The 24925-nt window shown below is 41.6% G+C and overlaps 1 protein-coding gene across 4 annotated transcripts in view; it reads right to left on the reverse strand.

Annotated features, from left to right (window-relative positions):
• ACVR1 (activin A receptor type 1) overlaps positions 1-24925 on the reverse strand; it is a 198258-nt gene that overhangs the window by 113214 nt on the left and 60119 nt on the right. For 3 of the 4 annotated variants that reach the window (XM_072960993.1, XM_072960990.1, XM_072960987.1), the window contains exon 1: positions 4415-4722. The exons of the other annotated variant lie outside the window; for it this stretch is intronic. The gene's annotated coding sequence lies outside the window, so the exon portion shown is untranslated. Of the gene's footprint in view, positions 1-4414; positions 4723-24925 lie in introns of those variants that run through there. 4 annotated transcript variants of the gene reach the window in all.

Below are 24925 nucleotides of genomic sequence, written 5' to 3' on the forward strand. Positions count from 1 at the left end.
CCCTCTGATCTCGCTCCTCCTCCAGAAAACAAACTTCACCTACTACGTGAACCTCCACAAAACTGGGAAAGGCTAAAACTTAAAGTCACTTTCCCAGTCACAGAAATAAAGGTCAAATACCGAGAGCAAACAATGAAGCAACCCTCCTGGGCAAAGCGGGACGCTGCTCAGGGACTGACACCCAAAAACCAAATGGGTGAGTAGCGGTGGCTTTGGAAAACAAAGCTCTCATGGGTCACAGACGAGTCTTTAGACACAAAAACAAGCTTGGGTTTCCAGAAATGCATATAAGGGCACGAAAATATTATTCGATTGTGCAGCCGGTTTGAATACTGGGGATGGGGGTAATATTTGTTTTAACTTCAAAAAGTAAGCCACTGGGTCTCATTAATTTTGGAAGGATAAGTTCAAGTAAAACTACCTTCCATCCGAACCAAAGGCCGTTATATGCCAACCACACCAACTTGATGAAGCTCTTTCATAAGGGGTCTTTAATTGGAAGGCCCTTCTCAACAGACAAATACTGGTTTGGAACTTCTGATTCTTAAACTAGCACGGCCAGCAAGAGCAGTCTACAGCCAAGTGCCGAAAAAGAGGTAAATCTTCCACTTGGTTCTTCTAAGAGCTGGAGTTGGCCACAGAAAGAAACACAAAGTTTTCACTCTGAAAGATCAAAGAAGGCATTTTGTACCAGGAAACCCAATTCAAATCCTCATTTCCAGGAATAAAGCCACAGTGCTCAATATTTGCTTGGGAAAATAAAACAGGAGACTCTGTGGACTCCAATTAAAATCTCTGATGGCTTTACTTCCCAGCCTCATCAGTGAACATTTTAGCCAGGCATTGCTTTAATTTAAATACTGGCTTCCTGGTCTGAACGGTCACACTTACCACTGGGTAAAAACAAAAGCAGTTTAACACTTCATGACAGCATTCTCTGCCCCATCCTGAGCGCTGGATGTACAAGACAGGGTGATGCTGAGCAGAAGTACCAGCTTCAGCCCAGCCCGTGTCTCCCACAACTGCAATCACGAGAAACTACGCTACAGCCCATGCTTTAGTCACAATATTGAAAGGAGAAAATGGGGATGGGGGAGGGGGGGTAGACATACTTCAATCTTACTCAGGTGTGACAACAATCAGCTTGCTTTAAAATGATCACCTGGGGTCTTGTCAATCAGCCAATAGCTCTTGCATGCCTACTACACACAGGCACCAAGCTAAGCCTGTAGTCAGAATAGTGCCATGAAATATTCCCCAAGTAATCATTATGTTAATGGTTATGTGTTTAATTTTCTTTATCTTTTTACTAAAATGTATGTATCGTGTATGTAGGTTATAACGGCTAAAAATAAAATCAGCACCCATGAACCCATCACTCAATCTAAAAGCCAGAATATCAACCAATACCATACAATCTACCTACCTCCTCCAGCCCACCCATCCCCAGGTCCCTGAAACACACACACACACACACACCAGGTATTCATTACCCTGAATCTGGGTTTCAATATAAGTATGAACACATCTTTAGGATTATCTCCTAATCATTAACAGGTGAGTTGGCTTTCCAGCCACAGCAGTAATATATTATTTCTTTTTAAAAGATGATGACTTTAAGGTTTTTTTTTCAAAGGTGAATCATTGCTTTAAACAAAAATACTAATTAATAGACTAAGTAAGACAGACTTAGCTATGGTAAACTCATAAAGACAGTGTACGAATGAATGAAATTAGCAAATGCTGGCAAGAGTGGCCGAGAATACGCATTCAAAAGTCCCAGAAACTCCTGGTTCTAATCCCTGCTCCACCATTGACTTTGACTAGCTCTTCAACTTTGGGCTACTCACTTAATTTTACCAAGCCTCAATTTCTTATTGTAAAGGAGTGAAATAATAACAAAACATACGGTGGTTGTGAAAATATACTAAACAAGTGCATGTAAAGAGCTGAGCATGGTGCCTGGCATGTATCCAGTCCCTCTCCTCCCCAAACCATCATGTCTGTCATTAAACTCACTCAAAACATATCAGAGGATTTTGCCACCATCAATAGTTTACTTCTCCTTAATTCCTAACATGTAAAAATAAATCAAGAGGCAGGGAATCCAACAGCAGAACAAGCACAGAGGACAGTTCCCAGTCCCAGCTCCTGTTTGCCTGAAGTACAGTATGTACGCATTGATTCCATCTTCACCTCATGACCTTGAATAGCTGGATCATTTTTCAAATCTACTCATTTCTGCCACATCCCTCCCTCCTCTAGAAGGCCGGAATACTCAGTCCTACCTTACCTAGAAGCCTAGCACAATCATCACAGGACTAGTTCAGTGCAACTGAGGGTAAGACAGAGGCACAGTCTCTGTTTGCTGATTTAATCACTGTTATCTGTTCTGTGGACAGATGCACAAAATTTGGTAAATTACTACTCTGAAAAAAAATCATTAAAATACTATTAATAAAACTGAGTTCCTCAATTCTGAAATTAATTCTGAAATTAATTACATTCTTGAATATGGCATACAACTCCATCCTTACTCCACAACCTTAGCATTCTTTTAAATTACTTATAGGTAACAAGAAATGTTATTTGGATTCAAATGATCACTCTCTTTCTTCCAAGGTACAAAAGTTGTAAAACTACTACCTATATCAGTTTATTAAAATCACTCTCTCCATGTCAAATAAAAGTCACCAATACTGCTAGAAAAGGAGAAAATGAACCCATCCTGGCTCTTGATTTTTTGTCGTCTATCCAGAACTGACTGCAACACCATTCACCACCTTTGATATTTTCATGAAGTGGGACAGAAGAAATGTGATTATCCAACGCACAATTCCATCGATTTAAGGCCTACACATCTTGGCCTCAAAAGACTTCTGCTTTTTAATTCCAGGACAGAAAGCAAAAACAACTGAATCACAAAAAAAGCAATTTGGTCTTAGGCAAGTGATTCAAGTCCCGTCTAGGCCTGACCCCTGTGTCTCCATCAGTGAAATGGGTAAGGCCCATATTTAATACTTCAGCACACTGTAAAACTGGATGGCAAGGCCAGGGTCTGAGGTCAGCACTAGTCTAGTGTCTGCTGGCTGCCCAAGTCCGGGCCCCCAGCCAGCCACCCACCTCCAGAGACAAGTGCCAGGACATACTATAGTGTTTCCATTTAAGGCCCGCCACTTGGATCAACCCATCTCTTGAAATTTCTTACCACCACCTTTCCAGGAAGAATTTTTTTGGAGGAAAAGGGAGGTGGTGTCTATTTTTTGCCACCGCCTTTCCTTGGGCTGTCAGAGCAGTCTGCATCTCTGGGACAGGATTCTTTAAAACCACTGGGTTAGTCTATGTCTAAATCCGAGGGCCTCTTTTCAAAAATATACAAATTATGTATGAGATCAGTCCCTTTTCTCATCATCTAACTCCCATAACACACACCTCAAAAAAAGAAAGAAAAGAAAGCTCAATAAAATGAACAAATCCTTTGTATTACTTTGTTACCTCTCTCCCAAAGCCACAGTAAGCACAACTTTTTAACGGAGACTTTTCTTCTGCTACTAAGGGGAATGTTTTCTTCCCCTAGTAGCTTCCTCTATAGCTTCTCTCCTATGCAAGGAGCATTCAAAACTCCAGGGGAAAAGGGGGGGGGGGAGTCGGGGGAGAGTGGGAAACATATCTGGCACAAACTGGACAGAGCTGAGCCAGTCTAGAACCCGACGGAAGTTAGAGAGTCCAGGAGCTCCAAAGGCCCACATCTCTCCCCAGCGCGCCCAAGGTTCTAGCCTCACTGTTTTGGTTACAGTGTTGAAGGAAGGGTTTTAAACTTGGCAAAGTACCGTGCAACATCTGTAACCACATTTGCCTTCTGGGGATCGGAAGATGAATCCCACATTCCTGGCTTTGAAGCTTTTAGAAACTGCAGCTAGGAAGAACGGAGGGAGGGAGGGCGTAGAGCAGAGTTTATTGGCTGTTTCTCCAGCAGAAAATTCCTCTTGGAAGAGACGGATATTTTGAGGGTGGGGGCGATTCGCCCATCCCTTTACTCTCGACCAAGCTCAGCGAGGAAGGTGAGCCCCGTGGCCAGGCGACCAGATCGATTTACAAGTCAGAGGCGCACACCCTGAAGGAGTTCACCACATGCACAGACACACGCGCACTGCAAACCAAAGACCACCCGACTCCATCCCTCTGCCCTCTCCCATATCCCACCAGCAGTTCAGGCCCAAAGCAAGACAGTTTCGTTCCGCGACTGCTTCCCCCACGAGAGTGGATCGGCAAGGGGGAGAAAGGAATGAAAGCGAGGGGGAGGCACCGCAGACGCCTACCCTCCCACCCCCAATCCCTGCCCCTTCTCCCGTTAGGCTTCCTCCTCCCTCGGTCCTGCCGGCTCCGGCAGGCTCGGCCGGCGACCCGCCCTCACCTCTGGTCCCGCGGTGGCAGGGGGCTGAGCCGGGGAAGGCGGAGTGCGAGCCAGCCGGGCGCTGCAGGTCGGCGCGGCGCGGGGCGGGGCGGGGCGGTGCAGCCGGCGAGGGAGCCCGGAACTCCGCGGGGCCGAGGGCCGGCAGCCGGCCCCGAGCGGCGGTGGCGGGTGCGGCGGGCCGGTGCGGGGGGCCAGGAGCTTTCCAGCCCTCGGGCCGGCGTGGCTGGCCTTGGAGCAGCCTGGTGGTGGCAGCGGCAGCAGCGGCAGCCACCCCGGGGAAAGAGCCGGGGGAGGGAGGGGAGGCGGGGTGAAGAGGAGGCGGAGGAGAAGGAAGGGGAGGAGGGCGGGCGGAATAAACTTCCCGAGGCGCCGCGGCACGGGTTGGGAGGACGGCCGCGGGCGGGGCGGGCGGGCCGGGTTGGGGCTGGCCGGGGGCGGGGGGGTAGCGGGGGAGACGGTCACTGAGAGTAGAAAAGTTCCCCAGCGCCGAGGGGGAGGCTGCGGCGGCGGCGGCGGCTGCAAAGAGCAGGAGCCGGAGCGGGAGGAGCGGGGGGAGGAGGAGAAGGAAGTGGCTGCGGAGCGCTCGGCCAATGAGTGTCTGGAGCTGTGATTAACCAGGCAGCAACACATCATTTCCTCCCGGCGCGGATCCAGGGAGCCGGGAGGGAGAGGGAAGGCGGCGGGGCGGGGCCGTCCCCGCGCCCCCTGCAGGCGCCGGGCCGGGGGCGAGCCCGCCGAGCCCCGCCGAGCCCCGCCGAGCCGCCCCCGGCGCTCCCCGTGCTGTCTGGCAGGCCCGGAGGAGGCTGCGGGCGCGCGGCCCGCGGGGCTCCTCGCAGGCAGGGAGGCGGCGGGGCAGGCCAAGCTGGGCTCCCACGGCCGGGGTGGGAGGCGGAGAGGCCGCGCGGCGGGGCGAGTGCCCAGGTAGGCGCGGGCGGGGCTGTCTGGACAGCTCCCGGGGGCGCGCGGGGCGGGCGGGCCGGCGGGCGGGCCGCCTCCCGGGCCGCGGGACTGCGGGCGGCGCGCGGCTGGAGTCCTGCTTGGCCGACTTAGGCTGGATTCTCAGAGAGACGCCTCGGCATTCTCATTCAGGCCATTTCTGACCGGCTGCATATCCCCTTCCACTTTGCTCGTTTCCTCGCAAGGTCTGCGGTCATGCGAGAGCTTACGATTTTCGCAGTGGGCCTCCTTAGTAATAAAAATGCACTGGGGACAGAGCGGGGTTGAGGGGGTGCTTCTGCGGTAATCTAGCCCTGTCCTAGGCGCCATGGGAGCTTACGGTGGAAAGGAAGGAACATTCCCCGCCAAAGAGAGGCTGACAGCCTCGGTCCTTAGATACACAAAAACACTCCAGTGTGCTAATATTATCCAGAGCATCAAAAAGGCATGCGAGGATCAAATTTTGCATGGTGCCTGCTGAGTGTAAGGAAAGCACCAAGCCATTTTCTCTGCCCTCTAGAAGTTAGAATGTAGTCCTATCACAAAGCCAAATAAGAGCGTGAAACCAATAAATGGGAATACCATTAAGTATTTTTATCTCTACAGATTCATTCATGCAGCAGGCATTTACTGGATGACTGCAGTACTGCAAAAGGTTGCAAAGAAAATGGAAGATCTGGTCCCTGCAGGTCAGGAGTTTAAAATCTAATTAGAAACACAAGGCAAATACACATGAAACCCCTAGAAAAAAATCCCCAGGTATCATATAAGCAAGAAGATGCAGAAGGCTAGGGATATCTTTCCGTTTGAAGGGCTTTGTACCTGTATGATCGGTAAGCATCATGAGAGGAAATTTCAGGTCAGTCGAGCAAGAGCGCCTGTACGTGTCCTCACTCTGTAGAACAATGTAGCAGGGACCTCAGTATCACTTGGCTGAAGAAGGAGCCCTGCCACTTACAAACTGTTTGACCTTGGGCACATTTTTAGCCTCTTTAAGAAGGGAAAAGAGCCTGTCTTATGAGGTTTGTTGCGAGGTTCAATGTGGGAGCTTCTCAAGCTGCTTTGTAAATATTCCTCAATCAGGTCCATTTACGGAGTCCTCATGTTACTGGGCTCTTCTTGGTAACCTCCTTTGTAGACTCTGCTGGGCTGTAAGCTTTATGAAGGCAGGGACTAGGCTTTGGTATGCCAACCATGTATCATCATGCTTAGCAGAGTGGCACGTGTGAGTGCTCAATAAAGATCTGCTGAATAAGTGAATACACGAACTAATGAATCCTGTTGTGCTTTTAACTGTTCCTTTTATCTTTTCCTTAGTAGTGGTCTTATTGTGTGAATGGCTCAATGCAGAACCCTCTAACTCAACCCCCCTGTGACTACTCCTGTATTCCAGGAGACTCTGGGAGGATTCTGGATAGTTCTGTGGCCTTGTAACATAGATAAATTGATTGAGAGAGAGAGAGAGAAAGTGAGTGTGTGTGTGTGTGTGTGTGTGTGTGTGTAAAACAGGATACACAAGGATACAGCCCTCCACACACCCCACCCATACAAGGAAACAGCCCAAATACAGTCCTTTGGCCTGGATCCCTTAATCCAAGGTTTCTCAGCTGTGGTTCTATAGACAGTTTTGGTTGGATAATTGTGGGGTACTATCCTGTGCAGTGTAAGAGGTTTTGCTGCATCCTTGACCTCCATCCGTTAGATGCAAAGAGGACTCCCTCCACAGTCATCACAACCAAAAGTCTCCAGACATTGCCAAATGTCTTTTGGGGGTGGGGTGGAGGGAGCAGAATTACTGTGCTGGTTGAGAGCCACTGCTTTACATCTAATCCATTGATTTAACTGGTGGAAAATCACACTACCAAAGTAACTTGAAGGAAACACATCTTCTGTTATTCTAAGATTCGCAGATCTCCTCCATCGTATGTTTCAAGGAGCACGACTCTTGCTAATTAATTGCCTGCTGCATTGTGAATTGGCAACTCTTCTGTTTTCTGCATATCCTCCTCCTTTACGCCCAGATCAACATGTTCATTTCTGAAAGTCAACAGCTTTCAAAAACTATTAGGAAACAGGGTCTTGAGCAACCAGAGAGTTCTGTACAATATCTTCTTATAAAATTGAGGGAATTTATTCCATAAAATTTTGCAGATTGTAAGTGATACAGAATGTAAATTGTACTTTTTATAAAGTATTTCACTTAATCTTATCCCCCCTGCTTTTTTTTTTTTTTTTTTTTTTTTGCTGGGAAGAGGCAGTTAACTAGGTTTACTTATTTATTTTTTTCTTGGAGGTACTAGGGATTGAACCCAGGACCTCATGAATGCTAGGCATGTACTCTACCACTCAAGCTATACCCTCCCTAAAGTATTTCGTTTAAAATATCTAAGTAACTACATTGAGTGATTTTCACTCATCTTGAAGCCATTTCTTTTTGGCTCCAAGAGAGTTTTCCTTTCATAATGGTATAAAAGAACATGGTTGATTAAAACCTATAAAGCAAAAATCAACTCAGTTATATATATCAACTTTCAGAAGCAAATTCTTAAGAAGAATATTGGTGAGATATCTGAGAGCTAGTGTTGAGAATCTTGATGGATTGATGTGCTGTATTTCAATTTCTAGAAATTTCTGGAAGAAAAATAAAGATAAAGGGTTGAAGGAATGAACAAACAAAACAAACAAATTCTGAGAAGTCTGTCCATTTGATTTAAACATGTAGAACAAAAAAAAAAAAAGAACCCTGCACCCAGCAGGCAATTGTGATTAAAATGTGGGCAGACATTTTTGTTCAGCAAGACAATATCATCTGTCTCATTAAACAGTTATTTGAAGCATTGGCTTTATAGTTTTGTTCATATTTAGTTTTGGTTTTATAGTTGTGTAATGGTTACAAGCATATGGAGATTAGTTTACATCTCATTTAGTGATTGTTCACATTTAACTTGAGCATGAAGACTCGATAGGCATCCAGACTGCTTAGAAAAAGGGCAAAGTTTGAGGGCGGATGTGGTGTATGGTAAAGTGATTCTCCTATTTCTATTTTGTTAGACTAGAACTAGGACACATACTCTTAGGGGATCTCCAAGTTCTCTATGAAATCCATGGAATTTATGCTTTTGCTTCAGTTACAGTATTTTCAAAAGAAATTAATATCATATTAAAGTAACAAATATGATGCATATTCTGGGTCAGATGAATGCCTACCATGCAACCATTATTCCACTACCCTTTTCTGCTATGTACCTATAAGAACATGCAGTTTATTTGAAATGAAATTTTATTTAAAAAAAATAAGGCATCACTGAAGGTCCATGGAGTTTTTTTCCTTTTAAAAGTGTCGATTTCTCAAGTGTGAGAAATACTGACCCTGCTGCATCATAACTATTCTTGGAGAATGATGATTTACAAGAGCTTGAGATCTGGAATTTGGTCCTAATCCTGAGACCCATAAGAAACCAATGTTACGTTCCAAAGATTGAAATGACTGGATCAGAATAGTAAGGAGTGGAAGGGAAAATCATAACCTGAAAGGATCACTAAAAATGCTATCAGGACTGGCACTCTTCTTCAAAAAGTAAACATGTAACCAGTCAGGTCAGACCCTTGTTTATCTTACAGTTAAACTTTTCCGGGTGTATGAATGACTCATTAGTTGCTCATTTCATACAAGACTTTATAAGCCATCTACCATATTCAAAGACCTGTGGGAGCTACACAGGACTCCTCTACCTGCCTGCAGTCACTCCCCACTTGGGATAGTTCATCCAGTCACTCCTGGCACAGCAGGCTACATGCAAACCAGTGTGCGGCTATGAGCCAACCGTGTGATAAGAGGCATTACAAGACCACTGCAAAAAGGGAAAATTATTCATTACATGATACTGAGGCACTTGGACAAAAATCTTGTTAGTGCTTCCTTTCACACCATTCCTGAAAATATTTCCAGAAGGAATAAAGGGTTAAACATTTTAAAAATTATAAATTAACTCAAAGCAAATATAGGTAGAGACCTTTGTATGGTAGACTTTCTAAACAAAAGCGATGGAAGAAAGAAAAAAGATTGGTTGGCTTAACTCTGTAAATTTTTTTCCCTAAAATATTTTAGGGAACAATCAAACAAAAGAAGAAGGGAAAGGAGTCAAGTAGTGAAACTACATACAATATATACTCAAAGTGTTAAAATCTTTACTCTATCTTTTAAAAACTCTTACAAAGCAACAAACTGTACCTTTTAATAGAAAGTTGGGCAGATGTCATGAATTGACAAGCAAAAATAAAATTTTACAAATGAACATTAGGAAAAAAGTTTACTCTAAAAATTGAAGAAAAGGTAATGAAGTCAAAACTGAGATAAAATATTTTACACAATTTGTCAGCAATTGAACATATTCTGTATTGGTAAGATTGACTTTATAAGGAACATTCAGTTGCTGTGGAGAGTGTAAACTGGAGAACAGTTTCTTAAAGAGAACTAAGTGATATATATCTTAAAATATTTATACACTTTGATACTTTAACCTCATTTCAGGAATTTATGAAAAGACTCATCAATCACACAAAAACTTATATAAAAGGATGATCATCATCTAATAATTTTGGATATGCCAACAATAAGGCATAAGTTGAAAAAATGAGATACAAAGATAATATTCCAACTCCAAGACCCTTATAAAGGCATGAATCCTTCACACATATACACAAAGATGAAAGACTAGAAGAAAATATTTCAGGATGTGTAGTAATTATCTTTGAATCATGGGTAGGATTGACTTTTATTCTTTGCACATGTCTGTATGTTCCAACTTTTCTATATTACTTTCATAAGCAGAAATGATTGTTATAAAAATAGAAATACATACATTGTAAGAGGGTCTGACAATCATAGAACAAAACCTATCTGGTGAAGAAAGTATATGGATTTATATGTGTGAAGTGGGAGTGAGGATGTGGAGAACAGAATTCAAATTGCACATTTTTGTGCTCTCCTGATAGGTCCATTTCTTTCAGAAGAAAATTTCCCAGAGGACTCAGAACTTTATCTCTTGATTTGCCATCATCTGTTTCTTTGTGACCCATTTCCTTGCAGGCTTGAGGGCTAGATGCCCATCAGCCCTGTCTAGTTCTTGCTCACATTCTGAAGTTGCATGAGTTTCTAATTCTCTTAACTATAGTAAATTTAGCTACATCGTAGAGATGGAGATTTTTAAAAGCTACTCCCATGGATGAATGCCCTCAGGATGACCAAATTAATTTCTTCCTCAAATTAAACTAATATATCTTGAATATAATTGTGCAGTTCTTGGTAGGTTCCAGCATTACAGCGGGTTTCCATTTTTGAAGGAACATTCTTTTCCCTGATTGGTCCCTCTGAACATTGGCATCATGAAGATATTTTCATGGATAAGAAATCAAATTAATTTCCCAAGTCTTCATGTAGCCCTACTCTACCAATGTCTAAAATCCAAAGACTTCCTTTTTATTAACCTACTTTCGTCTAATGAAACTCCAGAGATCAGCAACTAAGGTTAATTACATATAGCTGGGAGCTAGCCGTGTGACCTTAGGCACGTGACTTCAGATTGTAGAGCCTAACTTCAGCCTAGCTTCTCCTACGGTGTAAAGTGAGGGGTGAGTTGCATTTCCAAGGTCTCTCAGTTTCAAAATTGCACGACTTGAGTTAGAGTTCCTAAGAAGCTTATTATCTGAAGTTGCTGATGCTGTGTTTGCCATTTGGGGGAACGAAGAGCTTAAGATCTAGGAACTGACAAAAGGCCACTGTGACTGGAGTGAAAGGAGCATGTGGTGAAATGACCACAGAGGACTGAGGTGGTCCAGTTCCTTCACGCAGGTCTCACAAGAACCAGGAAAGGGAAGTGACCAAAGTGGTTTAAGCAAGGGAGTGGGTGACAAGTTTGCTTAACCTCATTTATCATCAAACCCAAGACATCTATATTCCTTATTAGCAAGATTTTTTTCCCTAATAATTATTTGTTTTTAAAAAAGATACAAAGTATGCAAGAACAAAAGGATATATCATATAATGAAAAGTAAATTTCAGGATCACCAGTTTCCCTGCCACCCACCCTCTCCCTAACTCCACTTCTGCATTCACCCACAGAAATGTTGTAGACCTGTGCAACTATACACGTGTTCTCTTTTGCTTTAACACACAGGGTAGCATGCTCTGCACTCTCTGTCCTTTGCTTTCTTGATTTATCAACATATCAGTAGTACCAGTCCTAGTGATATACAGTCTTTGCTATTACAATGAAGTAATTACAACACGTTTTTAATACTATTTTGGGGCCCCCCTTCAAGGAAGCAGAGACTCACAGAAGTCTAAAGTCAGAGGGGACCAAAATCTCACCTAGTCCCAGCCCTGCCATTTAACCCATTTGAAGTGTATATATAATTCAATGATTTTTAGTATATTCAGAGTTTTAGTCATCATTACAATCAATTTTAAAACATTTTCATCACCCTTAAAAGACACCCTGTACACATGAGCTCACCATATTTACACTTCTTATTCTTATGTATTTCCTAACAATTTTGCAGTAAGTTGTACTGTTACAATAAAAGTAAATCTATTAGGCACAAGATTAAAATAATGCAATATTCACTATGAAAAGATACAGAGAAAATAGCAAAAGGTATTTCAAAGAAAGTAAAATCACTTAATTTTACTCTTTCTGATAAACAGATACAATATTTTAGATAATTTTCTCTTAAGTCTTTTCTGTGCATGTATTTATATATTTTATAGAAATAAACATAGTTTTCTCTTACTCATCTTGATTATATTATGAGCATTTTCCCAGGTAACTAGGTATTTTCTGTGAGTATGATCTTTTGACTGATTTAAACCTATGGCTATACCACAACCTTGACAGCATCTCATTATTTCCTTGGGATAGATTCCTCAAAGTAGGACTTTAGATCATATTTCCAATTGCTAAGTAATCTGAACTGCTTCCAGTAGCTTGTCCATCTCACCATGCCCTTTGCTGTCTTTGTCACCACACCCTCTATTATCCTTGCCAATTTGGACATTTAAAACATTCGTTTTAATTTGCGTTTTTTGATTGTTAATGAGGTTGTACCTTACTCATAAATATACCGTTTGTTTATTTCTAATTTTCCTTGCAGTGAATGCCCTTTACCCATTATTCCATTGGAATGTTAGTGTTATTTTTTATTGATAAGAGTATAAAGAGCTTTCTATGTTTCTTTCCTACTAAGCACTGACCAGGTAGAAATTTCAATCTATAAACAAGTTTTAAAGATAAACTTGGTTTCCACTTATTATTTCCCACATTTTTGCAGTGGGACTTGCTGCCTTTCTTTTAGGGGACTCTTTTCATTTCTCTTTTACTAAAGAAATTGCTAAGGATGATATGTGGGGCAGTCTGCGAAGTTTTTTAGAGTTTGATAAAACAGTAGTTCACCAATTTCATTCTAAACCTCCCCAAATAATACTGTATTTACTACCAATAACATAAAACTGTTTTAATAAGCTTTGATTTTCCTGAGTAGCTGAGAAAGTTGTGTTCAGCCAAGTACATCCATCGCTGTAAAAGGTAACATCAATGCTGGGCCAAATATATGAGGGTATATAAAATGCACCCAAGTCTCACTTCATTTTTCTCTTTGACAAACATGAGCTTTTAAGCCAATGAACAGTATAAAGTTTAACTATGACTCAGTTCCTTCTAGTGCTTCACCACAGAGTACAAAAGGTTACCAGATCCTCCAATTTCTAACACAGAGATCCAATTTGGAATGAAGGAAGTAAACTTATTACTCTTAAGCAGCTAAAGATGTTATCCTGATCACATCTAAGAAACTGGTGTTTCAACATGTGAAATGTGAAAACATTTGAATCTCTTGAGGAACTTGGAAGGGAAAAAAAAATCCACAAACAGCAAGGAAAAAGTATTGATGACAGTGATTATTCCTGGATAGAAAACTGCCACATAACCCATTTGGCGAAGAGAGAGGAAAAAGGCAATTTATTGATCTGAGCAAATACACAGCAAAGGCCATTCCACACAGCCTCTCACAGAGCTGAGATGAGCTTTCGATTTAGGAAAGCTTAGTCTATGGCTGCTAAAGGTCGGGGTTCCCTGTTGACAAATCAAGTGTAGATTTGTTGACAAATCAAATGTTCATCAGAAGTTCCTCTACCGTGAATTGTCTGCTTTACTTTTCCTTTGAGGATTTCATAATGTTATGGTTTCTTTTTAAGGAAAACGTTCAAACATAAACATAAAAGAAAAAAAGTAGAGTAATGAGCCCCATGTACCTATCACTAGGTTAAACAATGATCAAGATTAGGCCAGACTTCAGAAGACCTAAACAGACATTTCTCCAGTGAAGACATACAAATGGCCAATAGGTACATGAAAAGATGCTCAATATCGCTAATTATCAGAGAAATGCAAATCAAAACTACAATGAGATATCACCTCACACCAGTCAGAATGGCCATCATTCAAAAGTCCACAAATGATAAATGCTGGAGAGGCTGTGGAGAAAAGGGAACCCTCCTCTACTGTTGGGAATGTAAATTGGTGAAGCCACTATGGAAAACAGTTGGGAAGTTCCTTAAAAAACTAAAAATAGAGTTACCATATGATCCAGCAATCCCACTCCTAGGCATATATCAGGAGGAAACTCTAATTCAAAAAGATACATGCACCCCAACGTTCACAGTAGCACTATTGACAATAGCCAAGACATGCAGGCAACCTAAATGTCCATCGACAGATGACTGGATAAAGAAGCTTTGGTATACACACACACACACACAAACACACACAATGGAATACTACTCAGCCATAAAAAAGAATAAAATAATGCCATTTGCAGCAACATGGATGGACCTGGAAATCATCACTCTAAATGAAGTAAGCCAGAAAGAGAAAGAAAAACACCATATGATATCACTCGTATGTGGAATCTCAAAAAAAAAAAAAAGAAAGAAAAAAAAGACACAAATGTACTTATTTACAAAACAAAAACAAACTCACAGACATAGAAAACAAACTTACAGTTACTAAAGGGGAAATGGGCAGGGAGGGATAAATTAGGAATTGGGATTAGCAGATACAAACTACTACATATAAAGTAGACAAACAACAAGCTTCTACTGTATAGCACAAGGAACTATATTCAATACCTTGTAATAACCTATAATGAAAAAGAATATATATGTGTATAACTGAACACTATGATGATACCAGAAACTAACACAACATTGTAAATCAATTATACTTCATTTAAAAAAAAAAAGATTAGGCTAGACTTGATTCATCTGTTTCCCATTCCCTCTTTCTCACCCCTTTTTTGTGAGGGGGAGGATATTATTTAACAGTAAACTTTAGCCATCATGTCATTCCATTTGTACATATTTCAGCAAGCATCACTAAAACATATGGACATTTTCTTAACCATAATGCCACTATCATACCTAACAAAATGAATGATTACTTGGTATGTCCAATTCCCAGTTAAATTCTAATCATCTAGATTTTCTCAGAAAGGTCTTTCATCAAATCAGGATCCAGACAATACCTGCTTGTCTCATTTGGTTATTTGGCCTTTGATTAAGTCTCTTTTCATTCTGAGATCACTTAGTACCCTCTCCTTCCCCCAACCCCGTGCATTTTTGTTACTGTTGTCATTGGTGGTGGTGGTGGTGGTGATGCTGATGCCACTGGTTTGTTGATGAGACCAGGTCACTGGGCTTCACCTCCATTTTGCCTTTTAACTGTAGAAGAAATAGAGGCTTAAAGAACTTGAGTGAATTCCCCTAGAAGAGGTAGTTAATCAACAGAGTAAAATTCAGATATCCTAATCCTGTTCTATCTTGCCCTTTTTCCATTATCATGTAGTCATGTTGTTTTATATTATCGATGATTTTAGTGTTCTAGTGACTCAGAAAATATTAGAAACATTTTGAACTTTACTTCTTCCATGTTTGTTTACATTTAAAATTTCTACTATTTTCCAAAAGTTAGTCAGAATTTACAGCTTGCTCTTCCCCAGAGCCTGACCCACTGAAGTTACTCTATAAATGCTGCTTTCTGAAAGTATACCAAAATTAGTTGAAAAACTCAAGTTTTCAAAAACCAAAATGAACCAAAATCTCATAGCAGATCAATAAAAAGTACTAGAGCTTTACACATGAAGCAAAACTAATCAAACAAAAATGCACCAAAAATTAAGATCAAGCATTAGAAATTTAGAAAACCTCAAAAACAAATTGATTTACTGAAATCTATTCAGCTAAGCAGGGCTTATATTTTTTTCTATTAGTGATACAATTAGTACAAGAAATAAATTGTGATTGTTAGTAGTTTATATGTTCCCAGAAAGTGTGAAGGTAGAGAGGACACAGGACAAATGAGGGCTGAAAAGACGTCTTCCCTCATCCATTTCTACAGTCTCCAGAGCAGATGGAGAGAGGAAACCAAAACTCAAATCCATTTTAATGGCTCCAGCTTTGTCCTTTTTAACAAGTCAACCAAGAAATCATTTTTTAAAACCAGTTTTTACTAATAGAGACTTTTATTTGCATATGCTATATGCGATCTCCCTGTGTTCAAGAATTCTGATTAGGAATTGTTGCTTTCAAACACAACTTCCTTGCATAAAAATGAAAAATTCTTGGCTGCATTTTCCTCTTAGTCCTTATAAGGCTGTTAAACCAGGGGTCACCTACCACTCTCTGGATTTTGTTTATTTCAGTCCTTAAATATATCTGAAGAGATTTTAAAATATTTGTTACAGTGGAATAGATTCTGCATGGTTGCTGCTGAATCTTTTGAGAAAGGAGGAAAAAACTCATTGTTTTGAAAAACATGTTTTTAAAATAATTTTATGGAGGGCAGATTTTGTAAATGATCATGTTAATTGTTGGGAAGGGGTTCCCAACCTTGTTAATGTCCCCTTCCCATTAGGCTTTTGTTCCCCAGCCTTGAATATGTCATTTTCTCCCACAGACTGCATTTCTAGGGGTATAATTGCTGTCTCCATGTAAAAGACAACTCATGTGCATAAATTTCCACTCACTGAAACAAGACTGCCTCCCCTAATTTTAATGCAGATGTGAACCAGGGGGTAGGGTTACACTTACTTCCCCAAGCAAAATGAAACAGATTACATATTAAATATTGTCTTTGGAACCAGGTGCACAGAAACAACCAATTACCTAGACAGCTCATCAAGTCCTGATATGTTTACCACATTGTTTTTTGTTTTCTCTTTAAACATTTGGCGAATTATTCTGAGGCTTTCATTTCTTTATAATGAACAGAATATGCTTATTAATAAAGCCCCCTTTGTGTGATTCAGTAACAGTTGACTCACAAAAGCCTTTAAAACCACATTTGAAAGTTTCTGAACTGAGCTTGAGTTCCTGTGAAGACACAGCCTTAGTACGGCAAAGAGCAGAGTTCTGTCTCTTCTGCTTCTGGTTCCTCCTCTTTGCTAAAGATAATTTAGAGGAGGAGAAGGGATGTGAATTTGTGAAGAGAGATGGGGGGGTGGGTGCTTCTGTTCCTCCTTTAGATATTTTTTTTTTATTCATACTTAAACGTTACAGTATCCATATTAATTTACCAGGTTTTGGTCACTGCTCATTCTACCATCTTGAATTCGTATGCATATCATTACTCCTTTGGGGTTTTTAATGAATTGAAAATGCTGATGAATTCAAGAGCTCTTTCAAGACTGGTTTCTGTTATTCCAAGAGACTTTTACCACTTCCTGAGGTGGAGCTGTTTTAGATTTCCACAAAGTCATTAACCTCCCAAAGATTAGTGGGCGGAATTGTGCAAACCATTAGGAGGGTTGGAGGCAAGGAGTCTTTGTGGTGAACATGCCTGCCTCCAACCTTTCTAATGGTTTGACTTCCTAATAGTTTGGACTGAGGGGAGGGAGGATTGGGGATAGGGAAGAGGAAAATGTTACTGGGAATTCCATGGAAAGGCTTAGTGGTAAGTGGCCCAGAGATCAACCATCTGCTGGTTGGTGGTCCCACTGGGACTGACGTGCTGAGAGTCAGTCCTTAAACCCTTTATCCTCTGAGCTTCCTTTGGAAGTGCAGGGGAGCTCGAAGCAAAGTAGGTGAAAATGCATAACAGGAAAAATTCTGTGTATATGTGTATGTGACCGGGGGCAGAAACTGAGTGTAAGCCTTATGTTTTTCTTTTTACTAAAACAATTTGAGACATCTTAGAGAAGATGAAACTTACAGATATGAAAGTAGAAAAAGAACTTGAAATCATCAAGAATACTACAAGTTACTCTCATGCATTATGGTCAAACTGGAAGTTCATCCAAGATTTGTGGAGAACTATTTGACAGTAGCATACTGCAAAATTACAAATGCACACACCCTTCGACCTTGCAATTCCATTTTAGGCATATCTCCCCCACATATCCTCATCCACTGTGAAGTGATGTATGTACAAGGTTTTCTTTGCAGTGCTATATGTAAAAGGTTGAAAACAACCTAAATGTCTGTCAATAGGATACTGAGTCCTTAAATTATGATACATCCTTACAATGAAATACTATGAAGTGTTAAAAAAAGTAATAATAAGGAAGTTCTTAATGTATTGATATGAACTGTACCCCTCAATATAGCAGTAACTGGAGGGAAACAGCAAAGTTCAGGAAATTGGATCACATGCTACCATTCGAGTTTAAAAAGAAGGAAAGCCATACGTCTATATTGACAAGTACAAGTGGACAAAAATTCTTGGAGATGGCTGGGTTGGGGGGATGAAAACAACAGAAAGGCAAGGACAGGGTAAGATGTTTCACTACTTGGAACAGGAAAAAGTTCAGAGGAAAAAATTGCTAGGTCTGGAGGGAGGCAGTCCCAGCTCTGGTTACCGATTCTAGCACTTTCTGACTCTGTAACCTCAGTTTCCTTATCTGTGAAATGGAGAAGATAATACGACTTGCCACATGAGGGAGTTGAGGATATTAAATCAGGGACACATATAACCTGGAGTGGACGTGGGACGGTGCCTGGGATATGTTCATTAAGTGCGGGTGGTCACCATTACTCTTCTTAATTACTATCACCATGAGCTTTCTTACAAATAACTAGGTATTTGGGGGAAGAGGGTGGGAAATGGGTTATGGAAGTGATAACTAAAACAGAGCGTTTCCAGCTCCAAAAGAGTTTGCTGAAGGGATCGACATCATCAAAAGCATTTATAGATCGTCTCTCTACGTTGGCACTCTCCTCTGCAGAACTGACAAGGACAGACCCTCTCCTGAGTTTCATATCATGCACCTCTTTTTCCAAGCTCTGATGGAAAATGGAAAGACACTGATTGGTGTCTGGCTTGGGGCAAACAAAAACAGGTCCCAACTGCAAAACTTACTATGCTTTCTGATTAAAGGAAAAAAAAAAAAAAAGATGGGGAGGGAAGGAAGAGAGTGGATATTTCTGTACTACCAACATGATTGCAGGAAGCAGCCTGGGTGGCTTTGCCCTGGGCCAGCAGTGAAGGAAGATGGTGTTCCTTGCAGAAGTATAGAAGGTGTGGCTTAAAGGTTCAACTGACCTGTGAACTTAGGAAAGCAGAGAATGAGGTTGTCAAGCAAGTGGACACAACCTTGAATACATGTGGCCCAACTCTCCAAGAGTCCACAGATGGACACCAAGTTGTCCTGAAAACCCAGAAATTATATGCAAAAGTGTGTTTGTATACAGTAATATGCATTTTTGGGGGGAAATTTATAACTTTCATCAGATTGTCAAAGAGGGCTGTGATCTCAGAAGAATTAGAAGCCCCCACTAAACTGATAATAGTGTGAGTCATCCAGCATCGGGAGCTGGAGGTGCACACAATAAATCTTTTCCCAGAAAACAGAAGGAAAGAATAAAAGAACTACATCTCTGCAATAGCTGCTTCCTAAGCTGTCGGCCTTGGACTTTTGTTTTGCCATATTCACTTTAATTATTATTTGCTGAATCTTCTTTATGTTTGTTCACTTTTTAAACTTAAATGCCTAGTTTAGCCTCATCCTATGCAAAAACATCTGAGACATCATGGGTATATTGTGCCACCTGCAGTTTGTTTACTAATGTATGGTAGAAGAAACGTATTTTTGGAGGAGGGTGGTAAACTAGGTTTATGTACTTATTTATTTATTTTGATGGCGGTACTGGGGATTGAACCCAGGACCTCCTGCATGCTGAGCACTCATTCTACCACTGAGCTATAGCCTCCTCCCCAGAAGACATTTATTACTTTTAAAATTTAAAGATATTTGTATCATTTCCAAAATCATTTCTTGCATACACAGAGTTGGGCTTAGGGCACTTTAGAAAACCCTGACTCTAGGTATTCTAAAATTCACATCATGCATTCCACTTCATAGGGAAGGAACCTGAGGCAGGAGGCAATTAACACAACTTATCAGAGATTTTAAGCAAATGGGGGAAAACTTTAAGTCAGGTACCTGGCAATGCTGTATCTGCTAATGACTCGGCCACGCTGTTTCTCATTGCTATGCAGACAGTTTAAAGAGATTTTTAAATGCTCTCACATTTCCCCACTACCACATAAAGAGAATCAACTAGACTAGAGGAAAACCTTGATCAATTTAATACTCTGGTAATGATCCCAGTCCCCGAGGAGGGGGAGGGAGGAGCCAGTGAGTTTCTTTCTACTCAAATTCCATCTCATTTTTATTTTCTCTTAATGTTTTTTTTGAATCCCAAGTTCCAAAACCTGTCCCCTATTATGCAGTGCAAACGAGAACAGATGGGGAAAAGTTATGTTGGAAAGGGCTTTGGAGGGCCACAGAGAAGAGAAATATGACTACTCAATGTGTCACACACCAACTTGCAGCTGCCACCAGCCCTTCCACACGACACGCTGCGTATGGAACCAGCCCGGTACTCGGAGGAGCAGGCTGACTGCAGGAAGGGAGCGCGATGAAAGAACAGTCGCTTTACTTGTGTTTCCTTGAAAATATGAATAAAGAGCATAGCAGCAGCACAGCCAACAAAAGAGAAATCAATCCAGAGGCCAGCCTGGAAAACAGTGAGCTGTACCCTCAAGGTTCCCAAATGCTAACTGAGAATTGGTTTTCTCCTGCCTTTTTATAGCAAAGCCATGCCTCAGCATTTTTCAGTCACCATTCAGGTCTTTGTGCCATCTAGGAATTCTTCCAGAAAGGTCGTCCTGGCTTCCATGCTTGATGAAAGCAGGATTTTTCTCAGGACTCACAAGGTGCTGGTGAGTTCACCAAATATTTCAGGGGATGAGGCAGCCGATCTGGTTTTCAATGGCAGCCACTAGCTGTGAGACCTCAGGCAAGTCACCTTCTCTGAGCTGGGTCGGGGGGATGGGGTCCATCATTGAAAAAACAGCTAACATGACTTCCTTCTGAGGGTGTCTGTATTTGAGGTGATGTATAAAAATGCCTGGCACAAGAGCATAGCTCAATATACAGCAACTGTAATTACTGTGATCATCAGAAAGCGTGGAACACGTTGTTCTCTCTTTTCTTTGAATTCAATGTAAAGATATTGGCTTAGAATCCCTGAGAATCTCTGTTGAAAGCAATTATAAGGTTAACACAGTTTAAATTATTTGCTTCAAATGGTGATTCAGGTCACACAGATGGTATCTGTGAGCAAATCTTCATGTTGTAAATAGTCGTGTTATGAAGTCCCGCAGGGACTTCCTCTGAAATTGGGCCCATCTTTGTAGAGTAAATGTGCAAAGACTTTATATAGAGAACCCTGTTTTCCTTCCCAGGCTGTTTCATAAACTACCTAGATCAGAATCTCTATGGGAGGGTGTTAACATTGCAACATCTCTAAGCTATGGAGTTGAGGGATCCTCATTTTAAATAAAAATGATGGTGATTCTCAAGCATGTTGGAAGTTGGAGAACCACTTCCTAAAGGAACAGAGACAATGATAATTGTAATTCTGAGCCATTTCAAGCTACCTCCCCTTTCTCACCACACACAGGCAGGCCCAGAAATGCAACAGTTGCTATTGAGACAGAGGTTTGGGTCTGGCCATCCGAGCTTCCTTCCCCACAGCATGGTCCTCTGGCTTTGCATGGTGTTTAGTTAAGGCTGCATTATCAACACTCTCTTTGTCCATAGGAGACACCCGCGTGGTTATAGTTCATCAGAAGAGGGTGGCCATGCCTCCCAGCTTGCCTGGGGCAGCCGTGGAGTGCCCCATATAGTTATTAAAGCACTTGTTTTCATTATCAAAAGTGTCCCAGTTTGGGTGATGACTTACATCATTACCCCAGTTCTAGAGGAACCTGGATAAGCACATTTAGGATATGAATGAGGGCTGGAAAAATATCTAAGATCTGTTATTCACTAGCACAGGAAAGACACTCCTAAACACCATCAGCAACAATGAGGAGGTGTGTTGGCTGAAGTGACATGGGAGTGACCAAAGAAAATTGTTTTATTTCAAGTTATTCCATAAATTGGCATTAAGAAAAGAAGGGCATGGAAAAATTAGGATTCTAGACTGGTTACTATCTCCCCTCTCACCGAAGCAGCTGAACAGAAAAAAAGCACAGATCTTGGCACCACATAGAGTTAGATATTATCTGCCTTTCAACTTACTGGCTGTGACCTTGGTTAAGTTATTCAATATCCTTGATCCTCACTTTATTCATGTGTATAAGTGATAATAAAGCTGAACTTCAATTGTGAGGATTTAATGAAACATGTGTACAAAGCACCTGGTGCCATGACTGGGTTCTTACATTAGTTTGGCCATTATTCTTTCCATCATGGCCACTTCGCACTGTGGTTCCACCAAAGAGAAGTGACCTTTAAAATAAAGAGACTTGTAAGAGGAGTCACGAGGGTGCTGTGAGAATGGGAATAGATTGTAGGCAGGAAAACATTCTTCCTTTCTTCGTTCCTTCTTTCCCTCCCTTCTTCCCCCCTCCCTCCTTCTTTTTTTCTCTTTCATGACAAACTCAAAATCACAAACTTTTTTTGGAAGGAAAAGAAAGTAAAGGGACAAAGGGAAAACTGTGACTCAAGACTGATCAAGAAAGGCACTTTTATAATCCTAGGTGAGGTGAAAGCAAAGGAAGAAAGAGAGAAGATATGAAAGGAAAGAAAGAAAGGAGGGAGGGAGGGAGGAAGGGAGGAAGGGAAGAAGGAGAGGGAAGAGAGAAGGAAAAAGAAGAGAAAAGCAGTGATGATATGTGATCAGAAGTCAGCCAAAACCTGACTAGAATTTGGCCTGAGAACTTCCGTAAGAGGTGTTGCTAGATGTTGGGGCTGGAGGCGGGGGGACACAGTCCATCCTATGGAAAGGATGCTACTGTTCATCTAACTGTTGCCTCTCAGCCATCCAGTCTGCTGTTTGGGTGGGCGGGATGGAGAAATACTATTCTGTTAAAACTAAGAGCTTTGAAGTGGAGACAAACACAATCTGGTAGTATTACAGAGGTATTATTCACCCTGATGACTCATTCTCTTTGGCTCCACACAGCAGAGGCAAGAAGTAAAATCAGTGACCTTGAAGATGTTGGCCAAGTATAGATCCAGCCTTAAGGCCTGATTTCTCAAATGAACACCTGTGTGTGTGTGTGTGTGTGTGTGTGTGTGTGTGTGTGTAAAAAGAGAAAGGAGAGAGGGAGGGAATAGGGGAATACATGGTAAACAGTAAGAATGTATGGTGAGCAATTCTAAAAAGCCAAAATAAAAACTCTTAATATTTAAATAGCTAACTCAACTAATAACAAGCACTTACAAGGAAATAACCACTGTGTGAGTAGGTCTCAGCTCAAAGCATGGAAAAGGCAGTTCAGTGTGGAAACATTCAAAACAAGAATCCTTAGCTAGGAGCTGAGTATGGAATCCAGTCCTGGTCCTGGATTCAGTTCTCTCTCATTTCCATTTATCACGACTCCTTGAATCCAGTTTGCAGAGAGTAATATGTTCTGTTTTCCAAGCCACACACTGCTCTATGCTGAGAGCCCTACAGACGAAATTCAAACAGATGCAGTCCCCAGGCCTTTGACAACATGCAAGAGAAAGCAGAAAATAATAAAAGGATGCAACAGAACATACAGATGTGCAGGCAGCTGCACGAATGGCAAACAGAGTCACGGCCTTAGACCAGATGGATGGTCCCTGTGATCTAGCAAAAACTTATCGACGTGGAACCCAGCAATCATTTCAGGTTGACCGAGACAGTCTTAGGATTGTACATGGAAGCCTCAGAGAAAAATACAAGGAAAACCATTAAATTATTTGAAGCTAATCCCCCAAAAAAGAGAACTACAGGAGTCAAGTACCAAACAGCCAGGGTAGAAAGGGTTTCCAGTTATGGCGTGCACCCCATGGTAGTGGAGCACAGCACTGTAAACCTTGAACAATCTCAGGCTGGTCACTGTGTCTATATGGACAACAACAGAGGGCTGGACTGAAAGGGTTCTAAAAGATGGCTTACAGGCAGACTTGAGACAACCAGCCTCCTACAGTTTGTTCTTAAGGCAAGTTTCCCAAAGTTCATAGTTATGTTTTGGGTTATATTTGTCCCTCGGTGTTTCTACCTATATAAAATTTTTACTTTTCTTGGGTGCATATAAGTTATAGGAAGTAAGGTGCTGTTTGCTCAGAATTCATAGCTATAATCCTAAACAAAACACTCTTAGGGTTTTTCTCTGCGAGTAGCAGGAACTCAACTCAAAACAGCCCAAGGAAAAAGGAGATTGTATGAAGAAAAAATTCATGTTTTTTCCATATCCCAAGAATGGAAACATTGCTGGGTCTCAAAAACAACTGGAACCACACAAATACCATGAGCATTCTCTATCTTTTGTCTGTGTTTCTCCATCCATCTGCTCCACTCTCTTCCCTTGCTGACTGCCAACCTGTTTGGGGTGCTCACAAGTGCACCCAGGAAATACAACTGCCAACAGGCACAAGTTCACCTTTCTTCCACTTTAAAAAGCAGTAAGACTGAGCTTGCATCTCTTAGTCTAACTCCAAACTCCTGGGGAAGGACTATGATTGGCCCAGTTTGGGTCAGGCACCCACCCCTGAACGAACTAACTGTGCCCCGATAGTCACACTATATTATCTTTGCTCTCATCATGACCCGGTTTGTTTAGGTACAAGGGACAGTCCTGGAAAGGATGCTACTGTCTAGACAAATGGTATCTGTGTACCTAGATGCTTTGGGCTGTAAGAGGGTATTTTATTACCTCACATAACAGAAAGACTTGTCTGAAATTTGGTGAGTCTCAGATTCAGATCAATTCAATTCAGCCAGTATTTACTGAGCACCCACTGTATGCCAGTGCTGCTTTATGTGCTGGAGACGTTTGAGTGAGCACAGCAGACAACAGTCCCTGCCTTCAGGGAGCTTATGCTCTGTGGTTGGTTAATTCAGGGACACAACAACATTAAAAAGTTCTCAGGGTTTTTGTTTTTGTTTATTTTTAACTCCGCCAAACCCAGCATGTCAGCTCTAACAATCTCTGACATGAGGAACTGAACTGAGACACACAAGTTTTAGTAATTTTCCTACAG

The sequence above is a fragment of the Vicugna pacos genome, chromosome 5 (genome assembly GCF_048564905.1).
Source record: "Vicugna pacos chromosome 5, VicPac4, whole genome shotgun sequence".
Classification (NCBI taxonomy): domain Eukaryota; kingdom Metazoa; phylum Chordata; class Mammalia; order Artiodactyla; family Camelidae; genus Vicugna; species Vicugna pacos.